This window comes from Gavialis gangeticus, unplaced genomic scaffold, assembly GCF_001723915.1.
Source record: "Gavialis gangeticus isolate Ggan-Ray unplaced genomic scaffold, GavGan_comp1, whole genome shotgun sequence".
Lineage (NCBI taxonomy): Eukaryota > Metazoa > Chordata > Crocodylia > Gavialidae > Gavialis > Gavialis gangeticus.
In genome coordinates this window covers 49,728,503-49,741,979 of record NW_017729031.1, presented here as the reverse complement: position 1 = coordinate 49,741,979, position 13,477 = coordinate 49,728,503, and the positions used below count along the sequence as shown (strand labels likewise).

The 13,477-nt window shown below is 45.2% G+C and overlaps 1 protein-coding gene across 3 annotated transcripts in view; it reads left to right on the top strand.

Moving 5' to 3' along the window:
* LOC109301518 (sodium channel protein type 2 subunit alpha-like) overlaps positions 1 to 13,477 on the top strand; it is a 302,173-nt gene that overhangs the window by 104,994 nt on the left and 183,702 nt on the right. The window lies entirely within an intron of this gene.

The following is a 13,477-nucleotide window of genomic DNA, read 5'->3' as shown; positions in this document are numbered from 1 at the left end:
GCTCGTTAAAATCTCCCATTGATATTGACCCAAAAAAACTATCGGTGCACCCCTGTTAACAACATTACATCGTGTTGGGGGAAAAAATCTCCCGGAATAGCTTCAGTCAGAGTTGGCAACCCTAGATCTGCCTCTGCATAGAGTCCCTGTGCTAAAAAGCAAAACACATAGATAAAGTACAATTTAAAACAAGCGTTTAGGTATTTCCATAGGCTATAAAACTTTAGCATCAAGGGTATATGAAGGGACAAAATGAGGCCACATTGAGAAAGAAACATAGAAAGAATATACTTTATTGCAGGCTAAACTATTGTCTAACAAAATCTCCCTCCTCCTCTTGACATGGTGACAGTTACTACATCCCTTCCTGTAAAAATGTTCTCTTTACCTTCTGCTCATCTTCTTCATCTTCTCAGACTCCTGTGGAATATATGTTGACAATGCAAGTTAAATAATTGAATGTTTTTCATGCAGGCATTACATTGGAAGGTTTTTCCTTTTATAGGGACTTGTGGGTGGGCAAGGCAAGCCCCATGACTTGGGCCATCAAAGCTTTTAAATTTTCTAGCCACAGTGTACAAAATCTTTAGGCAATATGCTCCTTCAGCCATTATTTTGCTAGGCTGACTTTATGTTATATTATCGTAAAGTATTGAAAATATATTATTGTAGTAGTATTGAAAAATTAATCAAGTATGCTCACAAAATAACTTGAAATAAGGTTTTGAGTGAAAAAAGGACAAGACACAGGAGTGTGGGAATTTGGAAAGGGTTTAAATAATTAAAATAGTATTATGTAACTAACTGAATTTTTTTGTCCAGTCAGCAAGTCAGCTTTAGTTTTCATTCAGGTCAATTTCATACTGATGTTATATGTGGGCCTGGAGAGAGAATAGATTATGTGACTACAGTATTGAACAGACAACAGTTCTGATGGTGACATCACCCATCAGTATGAGACAGAGCTGGAGGCAGTACTGTGGATACACAGTTTTAATATGTGCTCTCTAAATGTGTTTGGCAAGTATGTAATGCTATCCATGAAGTTTAAGAAATTGTGATACTTTTTTTGTGTGGGAACGAGTCAGTTGTAAAAAAGCAACATAAACATGTAGTATTCCTAAGAATTTCAGGGGGGTTTTTCAGTTTGCATTCATTAAATGAAAGTAAAAATCTGAGGTAAGATGTTTTAAAAATGTAATTAAAATGGAATAGTTTCTCATTCTTTTATATAAGTGATTTGTACAAATAGTCTTCCTTCCCATCTTGTTGAGGCATGTTTTTATTTCTTCTCTCCAAATGATTCACCTTCTGTCTTCCAAAACTTGATTTTCTTTTATATGGCACAACACAAAATGCATACCTCACTATTTGTCAGTAGCCAGTAATAGTATGACAACTGTTTTTCTTTAAGGCTACCAGAGGATCAGTTTCATACATTAATGAAACACTTAAAAAAAGTGATATAATTTTAGGCTACTTTAATGTCCTGTGGAGTTCCAATATCTAAAGTGGGTGTAGCAGGTATATTTTCTTCTGAAATCAAATAATCATTTTTCATTTACTCTTCTCGAAGAAAAAGAAAATGCCGTTATGTTCTATGTGACACATGCTTGTCCTTCAAGCTGTCAAAAAGCTAATGAATGCAAGGAAATAAAGTACCATATTTACCTGAATTGAAAATGACCCTGAATCCAAGATTACTTCCCAGTAATTAGGTTCTATACATGGAAAATTTATAAATTTGTTATAGTTTTCTATGTATGTAATCTAATTATTGGAGGATCATCTTAAATTTGTTAGCTCTCCCTCGTTGCAGGCAGTGAGGGGACGAACTATGAGGGAAATTGTAAAGGGGCAGGCAGTAGGGGGTTATTGTAGGGGAGGTGATAGTGTTGTAGGTGGTGCTGTGGTAGGCAGTGGAGGGAATAGGGAGGGACAGGCAGTAGGCATGCAAGTGGTAGGGGGCAGGCAGTGGGAGAGGAAGTAGAGCTCAGTGGGTGGGGGAGCAGGGTGCTTGTCCCCCCCACCAGATTTAACTGCCTGTGTTGGCAGGCTCTATCTACACTGTAGCCTTGGGCATGGAATATAGCCTCAGCCTGGCCCTAGTGGCATGGAACTGGCACTAGTACTACAAACTGGGCTGGCTCCATGTTCCACACTCCAAGCTGTAGTGGGGATGGAGCCTACTGACACAGAGTAAAGGTAAATGGGAGTGAGGTGGGAGAGGAAAAAACGGTGCAGGAAGAGATGAGGGAGGGCAGGAGTCTGAAGCTGTGAGGAGATAGAAGGCAGGGATGCAGAGGTGGTGGGGGGTGCAGGCAGAAGCTGCAGCGGCAGCTCCAGCCCAGAACCAGAGCTGGAATTGGAACAGCTGCCTGCCCTCCCACCGCTTGGTGCTTGATTTCATAGATTTCATAGACGTTAGGGCTGGAAGGAACCTTGCAAGATCATTGGGTCCAAAGGGCAGGAAGTCAGCTGGGGTCAGATCAGGCATTTCTTAAAAGTATCTGGAGTTGGTGCTTGCACCACTTCTGCGGGGAATCTATTCCAGACTCTGGAGACTTAGTAAAGACATTTTTCCTTATATCTAGTCTAAAATGGTCTTCCAGCAGTTTGTGACCATTTGACCTTGTCATCCCATAGGGTGCACTGGTGAACAGACACTCTCCCAGTTCCTAATGCATGCCCCTGATATAGGCCTGTCACCAAGTCACCCCTGAGCCTTTACTTCTCCAGGCTGAAGAGTCCCATGCCTCTCAGCCTGTCGTCATAAGGCCTGCTCTCTTGACCTCTAATTCATGAATGTGGCTCTCCTCTGGATTCTCTCAAGCTTCTCCACATCCTTTCTGAAGTTCAGAGCTCAGACTCCAGATGTCACCTCACCAAGTCTGAGTAAAGTGGAAGGATGACTTCTTGGGTCTTGCTTGAGATGCAAAGTAGATGCCAGCCAGAGTTTTATTTGTTTTGCCAGCTGCGGCATCACATTCGTGGCTCATGGTTGTCTTGTGATCAATCATGGCTCCCAAGTTTTTTCAGTCATGCTTATGAGTGTAGCACTGCTGAGCCTGTATGTATGATGTGGGTTCTTTCTCCTGAGGTGGAACACCTTGCATTTCTCTGTGTTGAATGTCATCAGGTTTTGATCTGCCCACCTTGCGAGCCTGTCCAGGTTGGCCTGAATCCCCAGCCTATCCTCCAGTGTAACAGCACTTCCCCATATTTTGGTGTAGTCTGCTAACTTAGCCAGTCCGCTTCTGACACCTAAATCCAGATAATTTCTGAATATATTAAAGAGTATTGGTCCAAGTACTGAACCCTGAGGGATGCCACTGGTCACCAGGTGCCATGCTGACTCAGTTCCATCAACCACCGCTCTCTGGTTCTGACCATGGCCCCAGCCATCAGACCGTAAGGTTGTCAAGATCACAGTTCCCCAATTTTACCATAAGGACCTCATGGGAGATCAAGTCAAATGCTTTTTTGAAATCCAAATATATGACCTTTTCTCCCTTGTCCAGATGGTGCGTCACCTGGTCATAGAAGGTACTGAGGTTGGTCAGGCAAGACCTACCTGCAACAAAGCCATGTTGGCAACATTCTGAGAGAGAGCCATCAGCCTGTTGTTGATGGATTCTTTGGTGATTTTTTTCCAAGGGAATGAAGTCAAACTGATTGGCCTGTAGTTTCCTGGATCTTCCTTACTTTCTTAAAGATGGGCACCACATTGGCCTTCTTCCAATCTTCTAGAACCTCTTCCAAGCACCACAAGTTCTCAAATATCCTCACCATTGGTCATGCTATGATGTCAGCAAACTCTTTTAGCACTCTTGGATGCATTCAGCTGGGCGAGCTGACTTGTGGGTATCCAGCCTCTCAAGCTGTTACCTCACAAGATCTTTGCCAATTATAGGCATATGTTCATGCTTACCGTGGTAATCCTGCATCCTGTCAGGAAGGGTGATCCCCTTGGCTGGCAGAAAACCAACGCAAAGTAATTGTTGAAGATTCTAAGACAAGGGGCCTCTTCCACCCTATGTTTAAATGGGGAAAAAGAAAAACCTTCATCTTGCAATTGAGGAAATAAGACAGCTGTCTACTATGGAAAGAATACATGCTTTTGGGGTTGAGGAGTATAAGGCAATGAACTAGCCAGTAATTGCACAGTATGAAAGTATTCTAAATCACCTATAAAACAGATTCATCCACAGATAAACCTTGAAACAGATGCAGCATTGCTTACTAGATATTACTTCGAAATATTTAACTAAAGTAGGTAGAAGCATTTGTGATGTACCTATGTCTGTAAGGGGGCAAGCATTCTATCCTAATGGGTAGGGTCAAGATTTGGTACTAAGATCTGAGCTCAGGACCATGAGCCAAAGACCATAGCAGGGATAAAAGCTAAAGGTCAGGAGGTATGGACAGGAACAAAGTTACCAGCTGAAGGCTAGGATTGAAGACTGAACCTGGATACAACCTAGATATCTGAAAAAGGAGTTGCATCAGCAGGCAAAGGCTTGCTTCTTTCACAGTTGTTCACAGTCCTCTACTGGTGTTGGGGAGAGGAGAAGAGCTTTGGTGATACCAACTGCTAACCAGTAATGTTTACAATGTTTAAAACAGTGGTTCTCAGTGTTTTTTAGACTACAGGCACTGCTTGGAAAATGTAGTTATTTTTTAAGAGTAAAAAAGAGTGAAAACTATAATACAACAATTTTTCTGTTGCAAAGAACTCAAAAGCTAGGGACAGACATTACGCATAAACCAATTTAAGTGATAGGAAACTGTTTTAAACCTGTAACAGAACACATTCAGTGCACATAAACCAGTTTAAAAATGGGCGAAACCAGTTTGAGATAAACCTGGTTGAATGTAGTATCAGACAACTGATTTAGCTCAAACTGATTTATGCAATGTCTGTCCCAGACCCTTTCCTGGTTTAACTTGAACCAGACTCCCCCAGCATCCTGGAATGCTCTTTGGGATGGGCTCTCTGCTCTAGCCCAGTGGGGCTGGCCCTGCCCCTCTGTTCCCAAGCCCAAACAAGGACAGGCAGGAGTGGGGGTCATCAGAGAGGGCCATGCCCCCTCTCTGTGCCTCTGGCAAAGACATGAGCTGGGTGTGCCCGGTGCTTCCTCCTCAGTCCGGCAGCAGTGGGGCACCATGGCCCCTGAGACAGAGGTGGACAGGGAGGAAGGTTAGTCTCCCCTCTACCCATCATCACCCCTGTGCTTTATCCCTGTGGGGGAATAGGCCCCCTCTGTCCCCTCCACTGGGGGGGTGGGGGTGAATAACACTGTTCCTGCCCCCCTTCCCCCAAGGGGCTCTGCTGGCTGGTGTCTGGCCATGTCCCCACTTGGCTACTGCAGGTGGAGGAGGCAGAGCCTTTGATGGGGGCAGCAGCCCCAGTCATAATGTCCTGGAGTGCGAGCCTATTCCTGGCAGGGGGCTCTGCTGTGGAGTGAGCTGAGCAGAGCAGCTGCAGGCTGCACGCAATAGCACCAGTGTCTGGAGCAGGCCAGAGCCCTTCAAGCCCCCACAGAGCCACCATGCTGCACAGTAGCTCTGTTGGCCTGCAGCATGGCCCCCACCAGAAAGATGCTCATGACAGGGGAAACCATGACTCTGGCAGCCGCGGTGACTCACTGCTCCAGTGGCTGGGTGGGGGTGGGCCACACATTGGTGGCAGAGCCCCAGGCGGAGGTGGGGGGCAGTGAGTGGGGTTATTCCTCGCTTTGCTCCTGGGGCACAGTGGACACTGTAGCTGGGTCTGCCTGGCCTGGCCACAGCTTCTTGGTCTGTGCTCAGGGCCAACCTCCTGCTTTCCACCTGCTCACCCCTGGCAGGCAGAGCGGGCGGAAAGCAGCTGGAGTTGGAGCCAGAGCTCCAGGCGCTGGGCTGAAGTTCCCCCTGCCCTGAGTGCAGCAGCAGGGAAGGAGCAGGAGCTGCAGTTAGAAGTTAGGGTACGAAAAGAGCCCTGTTGAGACCAGTTAGCAGAAACTTCCCCTCACCTCTTGCAGCTACTCCCCCTCCCCTTCCTGCCCCTACTGAGCTGCTGTGAGGGAGGATGGGGAGGGGGATGTTGCTTCAGCCCAGAGCATGGATCTCTGGCTCCAGCTCCAGCTGCCACTGTCTTTCTCAGCCGGCTGGGCAGGATGAGCAGCCCCTGTGGGGGGAGTGGGCGGAAAGCAGCTGGAGCCAGAGATCCATGCTCTGAGCAGAAGCTGCCAGGCTAAAGCTACTCCCCCTCCAGGCTCAGTGTCCTGGTAGGAGCAGGAGGAGGAGGGGGAGTAGCTGCCAGAGGGGAGGGGAGGGGAAACTTAGTGCTGGCTGGGCTCCGCAGAGCTGTTGTCTGTCCACCTCCAGCTGCAGCACAGCACTGCTTTGGGCGAGGGAGCTTCAGTCCTGTGGCTTCTGCCAAGTGCCTGGAGCTCTGGCTCCAGCTCCAGCTGCTTTCCACCCACTCAACATGCCTGGCGTGATAAGCAGCCCCGGCAGGAGAGGGGGGTGGAAAGCACCCTGAGCTGAAGCCAGAGCTCTGTGCACTGGGCAGGGAGTGGAGTTATTACCCACTTCCTCCAGCATCTGATGAAGGGGGCAGGGAAGGAGTTCGTCCCTCACTCGCCCCGTGCAGGAAGCAATTGGCAGCAGCCTGGGTGGGCACACCTTGGCTACAGTCCCCTAGGTGTAGAGCGGGGAGCCATGCCAGTTTATGTGGCCATGTCCCTGGCCCTGCTGCTTGCCACAGTGAGGAGGGAATGCCCAGTGGGCCCCGGCTCCAGTCTGTTGGATAGGGAGGGGAAATTAAATCTCTCCCTGGCCAATTCACTCCAGGCTAGAGGGTGGACTGGCCACACCCCACCAGCACAGCTTCTCTGCAGCTAAGGGCTGCTTTAGCACCCTTCCCCCCCGCTTCTGGCCTGAGCCACTGCAGACATGTGCTTGCATTTCCTGAATATCTGTCCACTTGTGAATTGGTTCAATGTAGGCAGGTTAGACTAACCTGCAAAGATTGAATCAATTCAGGCTCCAGCTTTTTGAATGTCTGTCCCTAGCTAAAAAGATCAAAACAGGTTAGAATATTTTTAACAGTATGGGTTCCTGTTTGAAATCTCTAGGTTTTTCTTGTGAACTATGTGTAGATGTTTGTACACCTAACAGTGCTAATATTGCATAGCATCCTGCAGCATCCTTGAAATGATCTCAAGGTACCCCAGGGTGCCACAGCACACTGGCTGAGGATCACAGGCCTGTTTACCATATATGCTTCCTATATATTTAGTTAAGTTAATAGGCAGAGAAATGGTGCCGCTTATAAAAGAATGTTTTTCACAGCATGGCTATCTGTATTTTAAAATGACATCTTCATTGTGAAATTGCACCAAAAATAATAAGTAGCAAAAAGTCAAAGGCATAATTATCTTGATGTCCTCATCTTTGGTTTCATAAAAAAACAAATGTTTTGTTGGGTAACCTATGGCCTGGAACATTCAGTGGATTAAGCTGAAAACTGTCTTGACTCCTGTATATAAATCACTTTAATGGCCTTTTGTAATTATAGAAGCAGGCTAAAGGAGATTTATGGAGAGTTGAGGTAAAAAAAACATTAATATGAAGCTTTGCAATGGGCACTGTATTAGAACCAAGGAGAACAGGGCTGGCTCACCATTTTTGAGAGCCCCCTGCAAGAAATAGTTTTGGGGCCCAGTCCTGAAGAAGCCGGCAGCAGCAGGTGGGGTGGGGGAGGGCAGCAAGTGGCCAAAGAAGCTGGCAGCAGTTGGGGGGGAGGGTGATCGGCCAGATGCAGGGGGCCCCTTAGCAGCGGGGCTGCCTGCGACCACTGGTTTTGCAGTATAGGACAGGCCAGCCCTGAAGGAGAAGCTTTGCAAAGGGAATGCATGTTGATGGTGAGTGTGCCCCCCCACCTTAAAAACGAGTGCACAAACTTGAATCTAACTTCCCTACATTTTAAATGGGTGAATTGGGTGCTTAGGACTAGGATTTACAATGCTCCATCTGCTGAATGGATGGATACCTGACACAGTCCCAAGGAAATATGGACTATGTGAGTTGGGGTTAAACCTTCACCTAGGTGTAGGCATCTAAGTCATCTATGTGTAGGTAAGTGGCTCATGCTCATGATGGTCAAGTTGCCCACCTGGGTTCCAGTCATTGCTGCTTATCATTGCACAGACATTGGATGAATAGCATATACAGCACTGGAAATACCACCACCTTCTGTGTTTTTGAACATGAGTGGTGAACATGATACTGTCAGTGTTAGGTGTGCTTTAAGCATGCCAAACAGCTTGGGCTCCACAGGAAGATGAGGTGTAAGGATATATGAAGGATACAAGTATATGAATTCTGAATGCACTTAGGCATGATTTAAGTACCTATATGCTTAACACAGGCAAGGTAGTGGTAGTAGCTGAACTAGTTGTTTAAGTTGTTTTTTGGCAGAAAACCTGAGCACTTAATTGGCATTGGGCACATAAGTAGTTCAGCAGCTTTCTGGAAGTCACTCTCTTGGACTTAGGTGCCCATGTTCTGCTTAATTTTTTCTTTAAATCTGACTCGAGATGACTATATTAGTGCCTCTGATCCATCATAATCTCATGGTCCTGAGACTTTTATGCACAAACTACACATGCAAGTTTGACTCTGAAGATGTGACTGTACATATCATTGTCTAAATCTGAATGCACAGAACAACCATGGGCAATAGGAATGCCTGTTATGCACCTTCCTTCTCTCTCTTTTACATTGGCCAATACAGGAAGAGGCCAAGTGGATAAAATGCCCTTGAAAGCTGCTTCTCACCCTGAATAAGGTAGAATAGGAGTTAGCAAGATTTTGGGGTCAAATGCCAAAAACACTTGCAATCTCAATTTGTAAGATTTTGGCATGCCTTTTTCTCCAATCTTGAGAACAACAGTGGTACCAATTCCCTTCCCTTTAACTGAAATAAAAAGAATGAGACATTCAACAAATGATAAAGGGTAATTTCTTTCTACAATTAAGTAAAAAGCTTTGTGGATGGGCAGGAAGAGCAGTAGACACAGTACAGTGTGCCTTCATTAAAGCTTTTGATGCTGCCTTCTGAGAAATTCTCATTAACAAACTAAGGAAATATAGACTAGATGGAAACACTGTAAGGTGGATACAAAACAGGCTGGTTCACTGTGCTTAACAAGTAGTCATCAATTGTTCAATGTCTAGTTGGAAGGAGATATCAAGTGGGGTTCCTCATAGGTCTCTCCTGGGTCTAATATTGTTCAACATCTTCATTAATGATTTGGATGATGGGATTGAGTGCACGCTTATCAAATTTCCGGATGACACCAAGTTGGGTGGATTTGCTAACACTGGGGAGTAAGGCTAGGACCTGAATGACATGGATAGACTGGAGAAATGGTCTGCAATCAGCCAGATGAAGTTTAGCAAGGGGAAGTGTAATGTCATGCACTTGGCATGGAATGGATGGAATGCACAAATACAGACTGGGAAGCGACTGGTTAAGCTCAGGATTACAATACACCATAAGATAAATATGAGCCAATTTTGTCCTCATCTTGCAACCCCCCCCCCAAAACAAAACAAAACAAAACAAAACAGCAGCCAGGAGCCTATTGGGTTGTACTAACAGGAGCATCTTTTGCAAATTAAGGGAAGTGATTCTTTCAGCACTGGTGAGACTTCACCTGGAGTGTTCAGTTTTGGGCCTCACACTTCAAGAAGGATGTGGACAGATTGGAAAGAGTCCAGTGGAGAGTTACAAAAATGATTATGGAGAGCCATGGACAGGCACTGCCAGGCCTAGGGTTGGAGAGGACCTAGTTAGGGAACTTCTAGTGGGGCTGGATGTGTTTAAATCATCAGGTACAGATGATCTTCAACCAAGGGTGCTGAGGGAATTGGCAGGGGTCATTGCAGGACCCCTGGCATGGTTTTACGAGCATTCATGGTGCTCTGGCCATGTGCCAGAGGACTGGAAAAGGGCCAGTGTGGTCCCCATTTTCAAAAAAAGGGAGGAAGGACGACCCAGGTAACTATAGGCCTGTTAGTCTTACCTCGGTCCTGGGGAAGCTCTTTGAGAAAATTATCCAGGAGCACATCTGCGAGGGACCAGCAGGGGAGATTATGCTTAGGGTCAACCAATATGGGTTCATTAGGGACAGGTCCTATCAGACCAACCTGGTTGCCTTTTACGACGAGGTCACAAAATCCTTGGATGCAGGTGTCGCAGTGGACGTAGTCTTTCTAGACTTTAGTAAGGCCTTCGACACTGTCTCTCCATTCTCATTAAAAAATTAGGCAACTGTGGCATTGATGCCTACACAGTCAGATGGGTCGCCAGTTGGCTAGAGGGCCACACCCAGAGAGTGGTGATGGACGGGTCATTTTTGACCTGGAGGGATGTGGGCAGTGGGGTTGCTCAGGGTTTGGTCCTTGGGCCTGCCCTGTTCAACATCTTCATCAGCGACTTGGACGAGGGGGTGAAAAGCACCTTGTTCAAATTCATGGATGCCACTAAGATGGGAGAGGTAGGCACGATAGAATGGAGGGACAGGCTACAACTAGATCTGGACAGGTTACAGAGGTTGGTGGATGAGAATAGGATGGGATTCAATACTGACAAGTGCAGAGTACTGCACCTAGGGAGAAAACCAGCAGCATACCTATAGGCTGGGGAACTGCCTTCTTGTCAGCACAGAGGCATAAAAGGATCTTGGAGTCATTATTGATTCCAAGATGAACATGGGCTGCCAACGTGAGGACATGGTCAATACGGCTAACTGCACCTTGTCATGCATCCACAGATGCATCACAAGCAGATCCAAGGAGGTGATCCTCCCCCTCTATGCAACATTGGTGAGGCTGCAGTTGGAGTACTGCGTCCAGTTCTGGGTGCTGCGCTTCAGGAGGGATTTGGACAACATGGAGAGGGTCCAGAGGAGGGCCACTTGCATGGTCAGGGGCAGCAGGGCCGGTCCTACAAAGACAGCCTATGGGACCTGAACCTGTTCAGCCTCCACAAGAGAAGGCTGAGAGGGGATTTGGTGGCCATCTATAAACTTACCGGCGGGGACCTGCAGGGAACGGGAGAGTCCCTGTTCCCCTGCGCACTACCCGGAGTAATTAGGAATAAAGGCCATAAGTTGACTGAGAGTAAGTTCAGGCTAGACATCAGGAAGCACTACTTCACAGGGTGGCTAGGATCTGGGACCAACTTGCAAGGGAAGTGGTACTCGCTCCTACTGTGGGTCTTCAAAAGGAGGCTAAATAATCACCTAGTCGGGGTCTTTTGACCCCAGCATTCTTTCCTGCCCATGGCAGGGGGTCGGATTTAATGATCTGCTCAGGTCTCTTCCGACCCTACCAACTATGAAACTATGATTAGAGCCATGAGAAGCATGATTCATGAGAGAGCTCTAGGGTTATTTAGTCTAGAGAAGAGAAGACAGAGGCTGGATTTTAAGTCTTCAAATACCTGAAGGATGAGTATAGAGAGGATTGAAATGGGCTTTTCTATGTGATTGTAGGGTATAGGACTAGGAGCAATGGCCTTAAGCTGCAGCAGGGGATGTTTCTTCCTTGAGTAGGGGCCTCAGTAAATGACTTTGTGAGGCCCCTTCCAACCTTACTTTCCTATGACCCTAAAAATATTACAGTTCATTCTTGCTAGGGTGAACAGTTATAAATGAGATCCATCTTCATGCTTCACGCCCTAAGCTTTTCACTGCCTAGGGGAGGAACAAACTGCAGTATAACAGCTGAATGGATAGGGGCAGAGTTGTCTGTCATGGTAGCTTTATCTCGTCCAATGGATCATACCAGACAAGTTACATACTAAAATCAGACTAATGTTCATTTCCTACTTTTCTATAAACATAAACTGGTAGCAACTCAATTACTTGCAATCCAATAATTTACAGTAATAGAAAAAATACTTGTAAGTGAATTATTGTTCTGTGGAAGGAGATATTAGGAGTTGAAAATTATTTTACAATAGCTTGCTTTGAGTCATAAATAGGATGGTATGTGTTCTTTTTTGGTGGTGGAGGGAAATTTAAGATTGATATATTCAGAATCAGAATTGAATCTGTGCTGTGCTTTAACTGGGATCAATGTCAAACATACTCTTTAGACATAATGTATGTGTGTTTGCACCTTAGAGACTAACTAAAGTAGATTTGCACCTTAGAGACTAACTAAATCAGTGATGCATAGCATAAGCTTTCATTTGCAGAAGACTTATGTCATCAGAAGCTTGTCGGGGCTGCAGGAAGCGGAGATACTAAATAGAAAGCTGTGATTAAATTACAAAAGGTAAAGAAGGGAGGAAGAAAAAGGAGAGGGCACTGATGAAAGAGGCAAGGTAGGTAGGAGAGAGAAAAACAAAGCAGTTAACCCATTGAGGGACATAGGGCTTATAACAGCTGATTCAAGTAATGAGATAAGCATCCATAGTTTTGGTTTAGACCATACTTAACACAATATGGTTGATGGATGATTTTTTGTTACACAATTTCCCATTCAAGTTTGTTTTTAAAGTCTTGTCTAAATGATGGACAGTCTAAGGAGGTTAATGTGCTTTGCCACAGTCTTGTCTGTCTTTCTGGTATCAATGTCAGAATGGATTCAGTGGCAATGTTAGTAAGCTTATCTTCATTGTGTGCATGTGTAGCCAGTCTCTCTTGCATATTTTTTATGCATTGATAACAATAATTTAAACTATAAAGAAAAGAACCACTTATAATAAATAAATAAAGGAGCAAGCAAAATCTTTCATTTCAAGACCACTGGCCCAATTAATCGCCTGTGCCTTTCCATTGGCTTTTGTAGAAATGAATCAGGATGAGCTGTGCTCATAGTGTCTAACTGATTTATGTTCAAGTCAATTAATAATTCAGAGATGTTTAAGACCTTATTGATTGGCACCATTATAGTTGGGCAAGTACAGTACATAGTCTACCCTTTGTAAAGGAAATAGAGAAGATTACTATATTGGTCACTAACAAGTTTTTAACCTACCCTATTTTATTAAACTGTTTCTTAATATGATCTCTTCTCCAGCCTAGAGGTGTGCAATAGGGGGAGTTAGGCAGATATAGCACTCTTCTGACTTAATAAAAATACTGGCACTACAGTATATTCTCAGTTATCTGGACCCCTTGGGAAGGCAACCATTGAGATGCTATTAGGATACCTAAAATGATTCAGAAAAGTGAAAACAGCAGCATTTTGTAAGGAATTATACATGTTAGCACATGATATGTATAATATTACACACAAGTAAAATGTAAAACTTGAGAGAACAATTTTTTTATACAGCATGAACAGTTGCAAGTAATTGTATCAAACATATGAGAGATACAGTACTGCATTAAATAAAGCTTAAGAAAGGGTTTCATAGTCTCATAGTAGCTAGGGTCAGGAGGGACCTGAACAGATCATCTAGCCTGACTCC